Consider the following 15,000-nt stretch of genomic DNA (forward strand, 5'->3'; position numbering starts at 1 on the left):
ATGATGCCTGTTATGTTGATTGACAGCCTGTTCTGTTATCACTTTGGAACAATTCTCTTGGTTTTAGTGCTTGAATGTTGAATTCAACCTGAATAATTCTTGCAATAATGTTTGTTTTGCAAGGTATTAAAAAGTGAAGTTTGTTCATTGTTTGGCATCAAAGTCTATGGGGCATCCCTTTTCTTAGGATCATCAATAACAATTCATCAATCACTTCTTTGTACAAGCCAATATTAAATCCTACTTGACATATTGGAAAAAGTATATCCTCCATGCCCTCAATAAAACATATAGTTTAAAAATGTTAATGATTCATGTGTGTAGTGTCCGTACCCCATGCACATGGGTTTCAAACCATCCCCCATAAAAATTTTTGCAGAGCAGTTTGTGCGAAGATGTTTCAGAACCTGAAACTCTGATCATCAGGCAACATTTTGGTAACAATCTCTTTTCAAATAAAGACACATGAATTTTGCCCCCTATTGACCCAAAGATGGAACACTCAATTGTGAAAATGCCGTTAAGCATGCAGATGGTTCTGTAGCAAGAACATTTGATGAAGACATCGAAGATGATGATGAAAACATGCCCTCCAGTTCTCATGATGATACCTCAAGTGATTCTGAGGAGGAGTCAACAGAGTATGAAGGTGGTTCATCAGGCGACGATTATGAGGAGCGCAGCTTCCAAGTTTTATTTATTGATGATGCAGACATACCAGAAGTAGTGTAAAGGTAAAGAGGGATGTAGGGAGGATCGGAGATTGGGGAGGGGGGGTTGAAAGTAATCTCCCCTCTAGACGGGGGTGGACAAGAAGTTATTTTACCTTTAATTCAGGGGGGTGCAACTTTATTTTAAGGCCTACTTTGCTAATTTTAGAACCCCCCCCCCCCCCCTCCAGATAACTATTGCACAGTCCCTAACATTGAACTACACACAAATTCATGGAAATTTTTTGGCAACAGAATGTGCACAATCAGCATAAGTCAAGGTTGCATTTTTTGGAAAATTTACTCCATGCAAATTTCATATTGTTGTTTATAACATGTTCTTTTCCACTTCTTTCTCTGTGCAGGTTGTGCCAACTGAAGAAGACTTGATTGGGTTGAAGGAAGATTCCCCGCCATTTATCCTCATGGTCGGGGAACTCCCGAATTATGATGATATTTCCATCATTGCAGAAGGTGACAAATTACTGAAAGTTACCGGAGGCCATCTTGTTGCTGTTAAATGTTTAATTTCTTTTTATTATACGCTTATAACTTTTGTTATCCAAAGGCCTGTGCAAATACATTCATGTTTCTTCAGAAACACATTCGACAAATCTTTGATTCCCAAAAAAACCCTGTCAAAGTTACAGTTTTTATTAAGGAACTAAGCAAGTAGGTAGTCGGGAAGTTTGGAACGAGATAGAGAACTAACACCTAACAAGCAATAGAAAGAATTCATCTACACCGTAGGCTGTTAGCTAAAGTAATGTTATCTAGAGTCGTGCTTGTCCTTCCTTTCTGATATTATTACCCTTGCTACAGGTGTAATTTTACAAGTGCAAAGTTGTATAACACCCATTTTACACTACTTTGCGTTTAAATATACCATTGTTTCGAGAGTTAAACTACACCTTAGAAGTTGGTGTAATAATACACACAAAAAACGGATAGGGGGGCTGGTAACAATGTTACACCATTTTAAAGTGTACTCTTACACTTTCATTTTTAGTGTGTGTGGCCTTGAGTTGGGTGAGGTTAAGTGCCCCTACTACATTGATGGGAAAGATTTTGACTCTTATGTCTAAAAACAATCTTCCTGTTTGGAGAAAATTGGTTCAGAATTTGTACTAAAGAGAAGCCATAGTTACTACAGCCAAGTTCAGCAACAATTACACTATACCTGATCGTGTTTACTGTGACTTTATTGTTTGTGTCATCATTGAAAATGAGTGCGTGCGGTTGGTTCAAGAAAGATCACTTCTGATCATAGGTTCAAGAAAGGATCACTTCTGATCATAACCACTGGGAAGAACAGCTGCCTCAGCTTTCTTTATTTTGGAGGATCTGTATCCTCCCCGAGATTATGGGGAGGTAGTACACAAGGAAGCTAAACGTGAAGCCCCAAAATATCACACATCAGGATGGAGATTGTTATTGCAGGCGCACAACCAGTGAAGAAACAGTAACATGTTCCAACACATCATGCCCAGTTTCTAAGTTTCATCCATCATGTCTGCCAGTTCAGAAGGTTCCCAAGGTATGATATTGTCCTCATTGCAGGAAATTCCCTGAATTTCAACCAAAAGAAAGAGCAAAGAATCGAAGAGCTGCAGAAGAAAAGTTGGTCTCAAAGGCAATAGAGAGAGATAACATTTGCACCTGTGGAAAAAAGACTGAAAGTACTGACAAAATTCTGAAGTGCCATAATGAACATTGCTCTCATGGAATCTATTTTCATTTGACCTGTATGGGGTACTAACGTTTTCCTAACAATGCCAAAACAACTTCGCTATGCGCATTATTGCTCAGTGTCTTCCTCTTCCAGGAAAAACAAAGCTGTGAATGAAACTTGTGAAAGTCTTAAAAATGAGCCAGATTTGAAAGATTCTAGATTTGTGCTTGATGATGATGACGATGAAGTGCAAGAGATAAAAAGCAGACAAAGTATCCTCACTAGGTCCTCTTCTTACTGATATTTTCAACTGAACTAACCTAAATATTTAGGGGATGGGACGTTTAATAATTCCTAGGGAATCTGTTAGGCTGCTTTTTAACAAGTGACAGTATTTGACTGGATTATAGGAAGTTTCTAGTCAAACGTGGCAATGTTCACAGTGATCTTGAGAGTTTTAAAATTTTCATCATGAATCTAAGTTTGTTGAAATTAGAAGGTTTTTAAAATACCTTACAGCAATATTTCTGATATCTGATAAAATAATGTCAACCAGGACATTATAGCATTAATGTTATGACCCTACAATTATGTGGATTATCAATTATTTTTCAATAAGTGTAGGAAATTGAAATGCAAAGCCATGTTCAGTTCACTTAAAAAGAGCGACTTTTAGTCAGATGGTATGATTGGAGGGTACAGATTCACTAATGCAGAACATCCCTGATGATTCTATCAATCAAAGGGGTTTCCTTCTCTTCTTTTTTCCTGCATGCGAGGTAACCTGTAGGTAATGTACTTTGCAAGAAAAGTGTATTTTTGTCTCAAAACTCCAATCACCGTTTCCACGTGTATTCGTATGTTTGCAATGTTTCTTGTCTTCTCCACATCTATTGGATCTAAGTGACTTTTCCCTTTGGTAAAAGCAGGGATATTTTAGCTTCCCTGGTAGTACCATATGCTTTCATGGACAGTGAACCCTCTTTCTGCAAGAACTAAGTCTCCAGGAAACAAGTTTTTAAGGAACCAGAGTTTTCAGTTACAAACTTATCTGATGCCCTACCACCCCATGCTTCACTGACAAATGAAATTGTTCCTTGGGGGGTAATGCCAATGGGCACCTTTACGGTGTTGTGGTGCTTATAATTAGAAAATGTTTGTGCCCTTGCTAGCAAATTGGTAGGCCTGTCAATAAAAATCTCAAAACAGTCAATAACCACAGTTGTTTTTAGACCAAAAGCATCTATGAAACATTTCAGAATGGTTTTCTGAAGTTCTTTGCGCTCAGGCCACACTATCAAAGGAGACAAGCGAATATCCATTACCTCAATCAATGAATTGAAGACTCTTGAAACAACAAATCGAGATACACCAAACCAATAGGTGAGATCCTGGTGAGGTATGTTTAGCCGTAATTTCATAACGACCATAATAAATTCTTGAAACTTGCTCAGGCAAGCACGGGAGAATTGCCTAGTTGCGTGAGGAGCAATAAAGGAAAATAATTTTATCAAAACCTCATATGAAGGCAATCCAGTGTAAAATTTGACCTTGTCATCATCATTACAAAAATAATCTTCATCATAAACTTGTCCTGGCGCCCCCTGCTGAGCAGCTAGACAGGCAGATTCGTCTGTATTTGTGGCAACATGTTTCATTTTCAACTCTCTCGTATCAGCTGTAACATATTCGATGTCATCAATTAACGCTTTATGATCAAAAACAATCTTCACTGGCTCGCTAGCCTCCTCCAGTTTCATAACTTTCACTTTTTCCTTTTCTTCTCTTTCGGCTTTACGTTTCCTGCACTCCTTGATTCTGGCACTACGCTCCAGATTATCTTGTGATTTTGCCCTTTCAATTGGTTTTTGTCGTGACCAAGGTGCACACTTGGGAGCCAATCGGGATTGAATCTATCCCAAAGTTGGGCTGCTCCGCCACAGATAAAATGTTTCCCACAAAATCTTTTCTGTCAAGTCATCTCTGCTTATTGCCGCTAACCAAAGAGAACGTCTTTCTGATGACAATCTTTCCATTTGTTCTCCTTGATTTGTTAAAACTTTAGGAACACTGCAAAATGCTACATTCGGACACTTGTCGCTTTTGTTCCTACAACCAACAATTAAACAAACGACGACATTATATCAACAAGACCAATTCACACTCTACTTTAATCGTTCAAAGGCTTCTTGGGATCAAGGCAATTTTTATCATAGAAACCATTTAAATTAAAAAAAAAAAAATTCAGGCAGACAAATTGCAGCATGCAATCAATGAACCGAGACAAATCGCGCAGAGATATGCCGTGAGACTGGCGGATGTTACAATTTTTTGGCCTGATTTCTTCACTCGTAGTCATGTCGAAATGAAAATGATCCCAATTTATAAGAAACTGTTGCACTAAAACCAATTTTTATAAGTTTCACTGATCATGTTTTCAAATTTAAAAATAATCAGGCCGACAAGACAAAGTGAACGAAATAATCGGTTTTAGATATTGAAAAAATTGGGCTCAAAAAATCGATTGAAAGAGGCTTTGTGGTTAAAATATACCTCAAATGATAAAAAGGGCACTGTAAATTAGCTACCTTTCCGATTTTAATTCACAACGTTAACGAAAACGCAAGGTATATCTTAAAAGCAGTTGCACTGCCCGCACTCTGAAAGGTAAACACAGGGAAAACCCATCAAAGTGGTCCTCCAATATGGCGGACACACACTATATAGAAAACAATGAGGATGCCCTTTTGAGGAAAGATGAAGAGGGTACTCTTGCATCAGGAAAAAATACAGCTTCCTCGCAGAAAAATGAGCTTATGGCTATTTTAGCTATAAATGAGCAAGACGATAGCTGCCCTGAGCAAATTGTTCCTCGACAAAGGCTCTTGTTCAGGGGAAACGCAGGACCCCAAAAGTGGTTGGCGACTGTAGTAAGAAGCTGAAGCTCGATAAAAGTGATCCTCTCCTAAATAAAATAGCATGCCCAAGTCACCAAACTGTTATTTGGGGACGAATTACAAACCCAACTTAACCACATTCAAGCTTGAAATAAAATCAGTGGTATAGTGAGTACCTCAGCTACCAACAAAGAGCGTAACTTCAAGTCCCGCCCCGATCAAGTTTTCAAATGAGCAGTAAAAAGTCTTGTTTAGGGAAGAGCCATCCCTACACGAATCTTAAGAAAGAACCGTGAGAACAGATCCATTGGAACAGATCCATCGCATCGGAATTAGTAAATACCCTGTCAAACAGATTATCTTGACTTCATTGAGGAAAGGCAGGAATTTGACTCCATGATGCCATTTTTGTTAAAATATTTAAATGAAAGAAACCTTCTATACAGGCAATAGAGCCTTCCATTATTTACAATGGCAAGCTTTAACTTCAGACGCAGAAATTCTGGAAACAGTGTCTGGTGAAAAGGTTGAATTCCAAATTCTAATCCCTGTCAGAAAAGGGATTAACCCTTAACGTACTAACTGGACATATGTGTCCAGAAAAATACAGCCTTACTTCCGCTGAGCCCCAAACTAATTCTTTGGGGCCTGGGAACTTATGGTTCATTTACGTGAAGCTTACACGAAGAGTTTTTCCAATTTTTTAAAGATTTGGTCGAATTTGGCTTGTTTTTAACGAAATTATCAAGGTTTTTTTTGTAGCATAGCGTATACGAGGGCAATTTAAAAATGGCGGCGGCGAGAAATGATTCTACATCAGATCTTGACCCTACAAATGGTCGAAGTGGTGTAAATATTCAGTTCGTTGACGAAGACGATTTGCCTTTGGCACATGTTATGGAACACCGTGTCTCTGACGATGAGTTTTACTCGGACGAGTCAGGATCTAGCCAAGAAGATTCGGATGAACCAACAACTGACGAGGGCACAGACGAGGAAGTGGATGAGGATATCGAGGAACAAGACTGGTCTGAGGAGCACAACCGTAGACAAGACGTAGAATTTCAAGAAGAGGTTGGAATAACTGTTGGTTCTGAAAACCTCCAATCTTGCCCAGATTTTTTTTTCACTGTTTATCACTGAAGAGGTATGGCAATTGTTGGTCGAACAAACTAATTTATATGCAGAACAGAAAAGGGGCCCTGGAGAATCTTCTGTGTGGTATCCAGTCTAAACATGGGTTTAGTTAATAAGCCAAACCTTAGTTCTTACTGGAGCACAGATGTCGTGCTTGGCACTCCATTTTTCCCTAGCATAATGGCCAGGGATCGCTTCCTTCAGATTTTGCGATACTTGCATTTTGCAGACAACACCTTAGCACCCAGGGCTGACTCAGCTGATTACAATAAGTTGTGCAAGATCCAGCCATTCTTGGACTTAATAATACCTAGTTTTCAGCAAGTGTATAAGCCTACAAGGCAACTAGCCATTGATGAAACTTTGATAAAGTTCAAAGGAAAAGTGCACTTCAGACAGTTCCTTCCAATCAAGCCGGGAAAATTTGGAATTAAAACTTTTACGTTGGCAGAATCTACTAGTGGTTATTTATTAAGTAGTAAAATTTATACTGGTAAGGAAGGCAATGCTGTCCAGAAAGATTTGGGGAGAAAAGCAAAGATGTCAGTAATTGAACCCTATTTAGACATGGGATATTATGTTTTCATGGATAATTATTATACATCTGTGACACTGTTTGAAGAACTTGAGGAAAGGAAAACTTTGGCATGTGGGACAGTAAGATCCAACAGGCAAGGCCTACCCAAAGAAATTTGTGATGTAAAAGAAAAGAAGGTCAAACAGCTTAAACGGGGAGAGAGTTTGTATAGGCAAAAAGGAAATGTCACTTGCGTGACATGGCGTGACAGAAAACCAGTAAGTGTTTTGGCTACTACTCCAATAGCAAGAACAGATGAGGGTTTTGTTGAGCGCTCTATTAAAGTCAATGGCAAATGGGAAAAGAAGGATTTTGCTCGACCAGGTGTTGTTCACCTTTATAATACTTATATGGGTGGTGTCGATTTGTCAGACCAAAGGGTTGTTTCATATGTCCGACTCATGAAGGGAGTGGTTTGGTACTACAAGGTATTCTTCTACATGTTGGAAGTGTGCTTATCAAATGCACATATTTTGCATACTAAATCCCCTGATCATGCCAGCATTACCAGTCTAGAGTTCAGGAAGTCAGTGATAAATTCTTTAGTTGAAGGCAAGTGCTTCAGGAGAGATACCGGATTGTATCCAATCGCAGCTGCTATCCCACACATCAGGTTCAACCGTGACCATTTTCATCATCTCATAAGTCATGGCACTAGATCTACATGCAAAGTCCACATTCAAGAAGTGAAAACTACATACACCTGTGCAATTTGTGGAGTTAGGATGTGCCCAGAACCATGTTTTCTAAGGTACCACACATTACAGGACTATTACTTTGATGATAACCGCTACAATGGTCCCAGAAGACTGAAAGAAGGAGAAGGGAGGCCATTTCAAAGGGGGAGGAAGAGAGCACTGCAAAATTAAACATTGTTATAGGGTCTGTAGTGATGTAGTTAAGTCAGACTTGCAAAATAGTAATGAATTGAATGAGTTGATTGAGATTGACTTGAACTGTTTCTCTTGTCAAAATTTGCATCTTTTTACTATTATAGAGACAATTAAGCTGGTTAATTAAGTGCTGATTTGCAAACTGTCTTCTAGAAGGATGCCTTTGCAACCTTTTATCTTTTGAAATCTGGCTTATGAAACACGATTTGGTGAAATACGTTTGATGCAGATGTATTTTTTTTCAGTTAACATCTGATATGTTAATATCTCTTGAATATTTACTTAATTATGCAAATTTATGCGTTTCGGAAAGTCACGTGATTTAATGTATCCCATGACCAGTTATCTCATATGAAGGGAAATTTTATGCTCTTTATAAATATATATGGTTTTTTTGTAATGTTTTTGCCTGACAAACATTTCAAGTCATAGGGCCTATGTTATTAAAAAATAACCCCTATCCCCCTTAGTAGGCAAAGGGTTAAAGTCATGCTAACCTCTCAGAGGCTCAAACAGAATCTGTTGAGTCGGGAATCACTAAGCTACTGCATAAAAAGATTATTGTGGCAGACAATCATGAAGATGGCGAGTACATTTCTTGAAACCTGTCGCATGATCTTAAATGCTAAGTCACTCAATAAAATAATCACACACCATTTCAAAATGGACACCAACGGACAGCTGTAAGCCTTACAAAACCAGGTTGTCACATGGCATCCACTGATTTCAAGGATGCATATTACTCTAGCCCCATACTCCCGTATTATCAAATATATGAGATTTTGTGAGAGTTATATAACGGCCCTGTATGTGGCGTTCACCTTGTGTACACCGGTCACTGAACAACTTCCCAAAAATCATGCCTTATATTTACTGTTAAGTTGACCGGCATATAGTGGTCACCTGTACATAACTGTCGCAGTAACCTTTTACACTTCCTGAATCCACAATTTCATTGTCTTTTACCTGTATATGACGGTCACGGAATTGGGATACGATTAACGAATAATGACAAGCTGCTTCATTCATCAGCTTGTTAAATAGGAGCCACCAAGGCATGGGGTCTCACAAAAATACAACTACTATAAGTACTAAACACATTTCATCGCCTACATCCGACACATGCTTGCGACAGATAACATTAAAGTGCCATTGCTTTCAAACAATAATTACTGTGACTGTAACAACACAACCGTACCACACTGTTGTTCATTTCCGTCGTAGTTCTTTGATTACAAGACTGTACTGTACTTATCAAGTTGACAGCCACTGTGTTACAGACCAAGACAGTGCTCCATATTTCTCTTCTATCAGCTTCCCATGCAGCCACTCACAGGAGAAAGCGTCACCCTCAAAAATGTATTCACACAGAACCTCAAGACCAAAACCACCTCCTTTGTTAACTCACTCCCCCTTTATGATCACTTTCTCACAGTTGGTTTGCCTCTTCAAAGACCTGGTTAACCAATTAGCCATTAACTTAGGTACACGGCCTATGACCTCTAATTCTTTGTTCAAGATATTTGGAGGACAGTCGACAGTTCGTTCTGTCTGTTCTGTCGGCTACAGCATTCACGTCCTTCTCATTTGTCAGCTCATGCATTAGCTTATAAAAATCTCCCAGTATTGCTTCTCAGCCAGCCTGCTATTCATGGTATCCCCTGTTGAACTAATTCACTTTTAAGTATTCATTGACCTGTTGTGAGGTCTCCTCTCCTTTTGATAATTATTACTATTAGTAATATTAATATTTTTGCATCTTCCATTCAAGTCTACAACAGGAGCATTCCACAATCAAATTCTCAGGAAATTGAACTATTTTGTTGTCTGTAACCGCAATACATACACCACTCTGTGCCTCATCAGAAGACCAGATTGATGTATGCCAGGGATTTATCGAAGGATCAAATCCCAACTGGAGGAAGGAGGTCTGGAACAATCTCTTTGATGACGAAGAGAAACGGAAGGGAGGCAGCGATGCAGCAGACGTTGACCTTGATGAATATTACAAGCCGGGACTCAAGGAACCAGCTGTCAAGACAGTAGCATAGGCAGTCAGGCTTGCAGAGGAGCTGAAAGACTTTGCCCAGTACTATGGACATGAAGAACGTTCTTTCGCACTGAGTAAAGTCAATGCCATACTACATGAAATCAAGCTTCGAGCTCCAAAATAACAAAAAAACAATAACCAATTTCTTTTTCTTTTCGAAGTCCATATTGTTACATTAAAAGCTTTTCCTACCAGGAAACTCAGATCAAAGTATACTGCACCCCCCTTAAAGTACACCAAGGTGATTTTTGGGCATTTTTATCATATTTAATGTGTTTCTGTTCAAATTGTTGGCAATAAATGTATTGAGTGACTTTCTACTTGAGGAGGCAGTTAACCCTAAATTTTGAAGAAAACTTAATTGACTGCCTAATTTGAAAAGAAGGTTGTGAAGGGAGTTCATTATATTGGTTTTTTAACTCCGAAACGTTTTTGGAATATTTTTCGAAAAGCCCGCCAAAATTTTAATTTTAATTAATGACAGTCATTAGAATTGGTCTTAGTTACCATTGTTTATGACTGGTTGATTTTGGTTGCTATGGGGTTTTTCGTCACGGTTTTCCAAAAACTTTTGATCGTGAAGAGAAAGCACATGGCTTCAAGCTACAAGATGCTGAGTTACTATCCCAATGTATTAGCAAATCAGCTATTTGTAGCTCATGCCGAAATCCAAAATCAAGACTCCAGCTTTTTTAAGACAGCTTCACCAGAGACGGCCTTGCTGAATTATCTTTATTTCAAATGTTCATTTCGTCATACTATCACTGCTTTGCAAACAAGTAAGAGGCTTGGTGGGAAGGGTGGTGGAGCCTATGAGGTGAACAGGATGTCTTTCTTGTCTTCTTACCAGTGGGATTGTGCTGGCCTGGCGAAGTTCTGTGCAGGTATGGAACTTCCACCTCCAGTTACCAAGAAGGCATACAACCAAAATATGAAACAAATAGAAAGGATAGCCACCAATGATGTTGAGAAACTGATGTGCGAAGCAGCAGAAAGGCTTAGCCAGTTAGTCTCTAATGAGGGTGAAGAAAGCATGGTTGATATCGATGGCCATTCAATTGCTAAAGTTGCTGTTTCCACGTATGGAACTTGGCAGAAAAGGGGGCACAGCTGTAAGATTGGTATGGTATTTGCCATGTCAGTAAAGATGTTTACAGGGGCAAACCCAGAACCAGAATGAAAGTGTCAATGGGCAGCTGTGGTCAAGACGCCCCAAGAGCCGATACTGCAGAAAGAGGCTTGTGGTGATAGCAGTTTGTGAAACTGTAGGGGTATTCAACACAGGAGCTTCTAGAGAGGCAGCTTTGAAGTCTTGTGGAATTTCTCTTGGAAGGAATATGCTGAAAGCCTTGAGAAGGGAGGAGCAGGTCAGAATTGCCTCTGCAGCTCACAAGATCAGCTCCAAGTATCGAAAGCGGAGGCAGATAATATGGTCAAACAGGAAATCAAGGGCTGAGAAGCTGGCTTTTCAGGCTGGAGCATTTGGCACAAGTTCCAAACCAGAGGCAGATAAGAAGAAACAAAAGAAAAAGACCCTCAGAAAAAAGTCACCAACAGCCGCTTTGCCTGCGGAGACTGCCACGAATGGAATTAATGTGGTGCTTGTGGTCCCAGATTTTGAGTTTATTGCTACAGAAAGAACTGAGCAAAAGTGATGCATTGAAATCAGTCTGGTAACAACTTTGGTGGAGAGAACAGTCAGTCACACATCAAATATGGACATGCCGGACTACTTGTATCCATTTAGATTATGCTTGGTGTCTTCTTTATAAGGATATAGTGTTAAATTACTGTTTGTACAACTTTATCTTGCATTTTCCCAGATTTACAGGTATTTCCTCTCTTAGTACTGAAACAGGCACAGTTGGCTTGCTTTTTAACTATTTTAGCTTAACTTTTTGGTGCTTGTTTCGGAAGTGATGTTCTATGCAATGAATTATGGATTTCTCAGTTAATCACAAACTGTCACTGTTGCCATGGAAACCATGCTTTTTGTGCTGCGAATATCAAAGCCCTTAATTTGTTTAGAACAGTTGCTATGGTGATAGTTGGTTGCCAGGACACCAAAAGTACCTAAATTAATACTGCTGTTGACATTGCATGTATCTGACAAGTTTCATGTTTGGCCAGTTAAAAGACCCATTCAAAATGTATGGACCTCTTCATTATCAAACACTTGAAATGGAGAAATTCCTAGCCTTGAAAGATACAAAGGGAACTTTAATACATAATTGAACATATCAGACATAAACTGGCGGATCTCTCCCAAGGGCATATAATGTACATGAAATTAGCCAAGCAGACACCCAAGTAACAGTGACCACGGATGCATCTCTCATTGGTTGGGGAGCACATGTTGATCGTCAGTCAATGGGGTTGAACTGAACCCCAGAAGAAGCTAATTTATATATTTATGATTTAGAAATACTTGCTGTCCTGTTTATATCAAAGTCCCGACCAACTATCAGGAAAGAACATTAACTAACCTCATGGTTGATAACACAGCTGCTGTTGCCACCATTAACCAAAATGGGAACATCTCATTCCTTGGCAAACAATAACTAGTTACGGAGATAATTTATAACAATGGTGTATATTGAGCAGAAAGTTTGGCTCTCAGTTACACATATTCCTGGGAAATCAAGTACTGAAGACCGGTCATCAAGGAAGGAAACAGAGTGGTTTCTTCATAGGTCCCTCTACACGGATGTAATTAACCAACCGCTTTGGAATTAAGCCCACTATCAATCTACTTGCGTCTAGACATAATTTTCACGCTGAGAAATGTGTTTCATATAGACCTGATCCTGAGGCCTTCAGTCAATGCTTTTGACATCTTGTGGAAAGAAATAATCTTTTATGCATTCCCACCTTTCTGTATTATTCAAAGAGTGCTCTATTAAATATATATATAAATATATAGGGGGACGTTTAAGTGCAGCCATGCAGCTGCACTTTTCATTCATGGCATCTACAACCTCAGCAGAACAGATGTTGAATGCAACTGGAAGAAACACAAAGCAAACACACCACTCTATTGTCAAGCCGTTGAAGAAATGTTTCCTCCAACAAAACAGTATTCCTGTTTGTCAAGAAACCCTACTCAATCTGATCAGTCTGCCCTTTACAAGGACCTAAAGGAGTATGGGACACTTATGGGCCTTTCCTGACTTATGAGCCCAGCTACTGTCAGTAATCTTCCCAAACCAACAATAGAGGATATCATTTCTTAAAACACAAGGATCACAGCAACAAATTGATTGCTTTGTAAGACAAGCAAAAACTCCAGAAAATTTTGATTTCCAGCAATTTCTAAAGGCTAACCCTACATCTAACCCTACATCTAACCCTACCCTTTGACCTTTGGGAGCTGGTCACTTCTGGGCTCACAACTTCCCGTGATAAGTTGTGAACCCAGAAGTGACTAGCTCCCAACTTCAGTGGCTTCATAGCTCAGTTGGTTAGAGCGTCGCACTGGTATCACAAGGACACGGGTTCAAATCCTGTTGAAGTCCTGAAAAATTTTTCAGGCTTCTCGATGCAATTGAAATTTGCGCTCATAACTGCGAGGCAACATGGTTTCATTTGATACCTTTGTAGTTTACTTGTTTTAATTTTTGTTGTTATTGCTTTTGTTATTATTGTTATTATTGTTATTATTTATTGTAAGTGCACTGAGATTTTTAAATGTGCACTAAGAAAATTTCTATTATTATTATTATTATTATTATTATTGTATTCTTTAAACTCTTTTGCACACTATAACCTATTTATCCATTCGTTATTGACCAATCAGAAATGCAACATTTTGTTAAGTATATAATAAATAGCATAAGGCAGAAGAACATGACCTTGAAGCGTGTAACTTGCAACTCTTTTCCTTGGAACAAAACTGGGGATTTTACGACACCAATTTCATGTCCAAATATGGACAAAAATAAGATCAAAACTGCATGCACGGCAAAATGCATGAGCTACAGTATGTTACATCCAAATAGGACAATTTTTAAACTCAAAAAAACTCCAGCTCTGAACTGGAGTTAACCACTTCAAGGTCATAAGCTTCAGCATAAGGTCAGCTATAAGTTTCTCAATGCTCATTGTTCCATACCCTGTTATAACTGAGTATGAGCTGGATAACTGGATGAGTCCTGTGTTGCTCATCATGTCTGCCATTTTGGATACGCGTTGTTGTGACCTCAAGTTAGAAAAGATTACTTTCGCTCCAACGTGAGGTACTACCCGTGTGCAGTTGCCAGCCTACGTTTATCTAGACTTGCCCTTGCAGGTGATGTTCATCCTAACCCTGGTCCCAATGTTACAGACTCTTCAAATGGGGGTAATCCAAGCAGGCAGAGACTGAGGTATAAGTTTCCTTGTAATGAATGTGAGAAAGCAGTGAGGAGAAATCAAAAGAGTATTTTGTGTGAAGTACATGTATGTGACTGTTGGTACTACATTTGTTGTATTGGAATGGAGCTGAAAACATATTATGCACTTGCTTCCTGGGCATTTTTTGGATGTGCTTTTCCTTTTTTAAAAGGAAAAGCCAAAAAAGTCCAAAACATTAAAATGTTTTGGACTTGCTTGCTTCCTGCATGAGCAGTGTTCATATTACAAACCCACATGATCAGTTTGATTTGTATTTTGACATGAATAACAACACAAATATAACAACATCCTGAAAAGGGAAATTGTGAGGTTAACCCTGTATAAAAACAATTTCCCTAACTAAAAATTTACAAAAATTATATAGATAAGATTTAATAGCTACTGATTCAATAAAGTTTCAATAAATATTCAGATAAATTTATAAAGTCTAGTCTTAAAAACAGACAAAGATTCGGCATGTACAATGTATCCTGGCAAGTCATTCCATTTCCTTACAATGCGAATGAAGAAAGAATATTTGTAACAATTACAAACTGCTCTTTTCAGTGTACTATTGGCAAACTCAAAGAAATCTAGGAAAGAAAGATGCTCAATACCAAAAACTATCTTATAACATTGAACCAGAGATAGAAATTCTCTCCGCTTCTCTAGTGTTTGCCATTTTAATAAGCT

The 15,000-nt window shown here is 38.8% G+C and overlaps 1 protein-coding gene and 2 pseudogenes across 6 annotated transcripts in view; 2 read left to right on the plus strand and 1 right to left on the minus strand.

The window, feature by feature from the left end:
• The window catches only part of LOC137996172 (WD repeat-containing protein 88-like), a 79,481-nt gene that overhangs the window by 40,588 nt on the left and 23,893 nt on the right, over window positions 1-15,000 (minus strand). For 3 of the 6 annotated variants that reach the window (XM_068841614.1, XM_068841594.1, XM_068841591.1), the window contains exon 3: window positions 14,048-14,311. The exons of the other annotated variants lie outside the window; for them this stretch is intronic. The gene's annotated coding sequence lies outside the window, so the exon portion shown is untranslated. The remainder of the gene's footprint in view (window positions 1-14,047; window positions 14,312-15,000) is intronic. 6 annotated transcript variants of the gene reach the window in all.
• On the plus strand, window positions 6,069-7,862 carry LOC137982115 (piggyBac transposable element-derived protein 4-like; annotated as a pseudogene).
• Window positions 9,244-11,591, plus strand: LOC137967234 (uncharacterized; annotated as a pseudogene).

The sequence above is a fragment of the Montipora foliosa genome, chromosome 1, assembly GCF_036669935.1.
Source record: "Montipora foliosa isolate CH-2021 chromosome 1, ASM3666993v2, whole genome shotgun sequence".
In the NCBI taxonomy this organism is placed as follows: Eukaryota; Metazoa; Cnidaria; class Anthozoa; order Scleractinia; family Acroporidae; genus Montipora; species Montipora foliosa.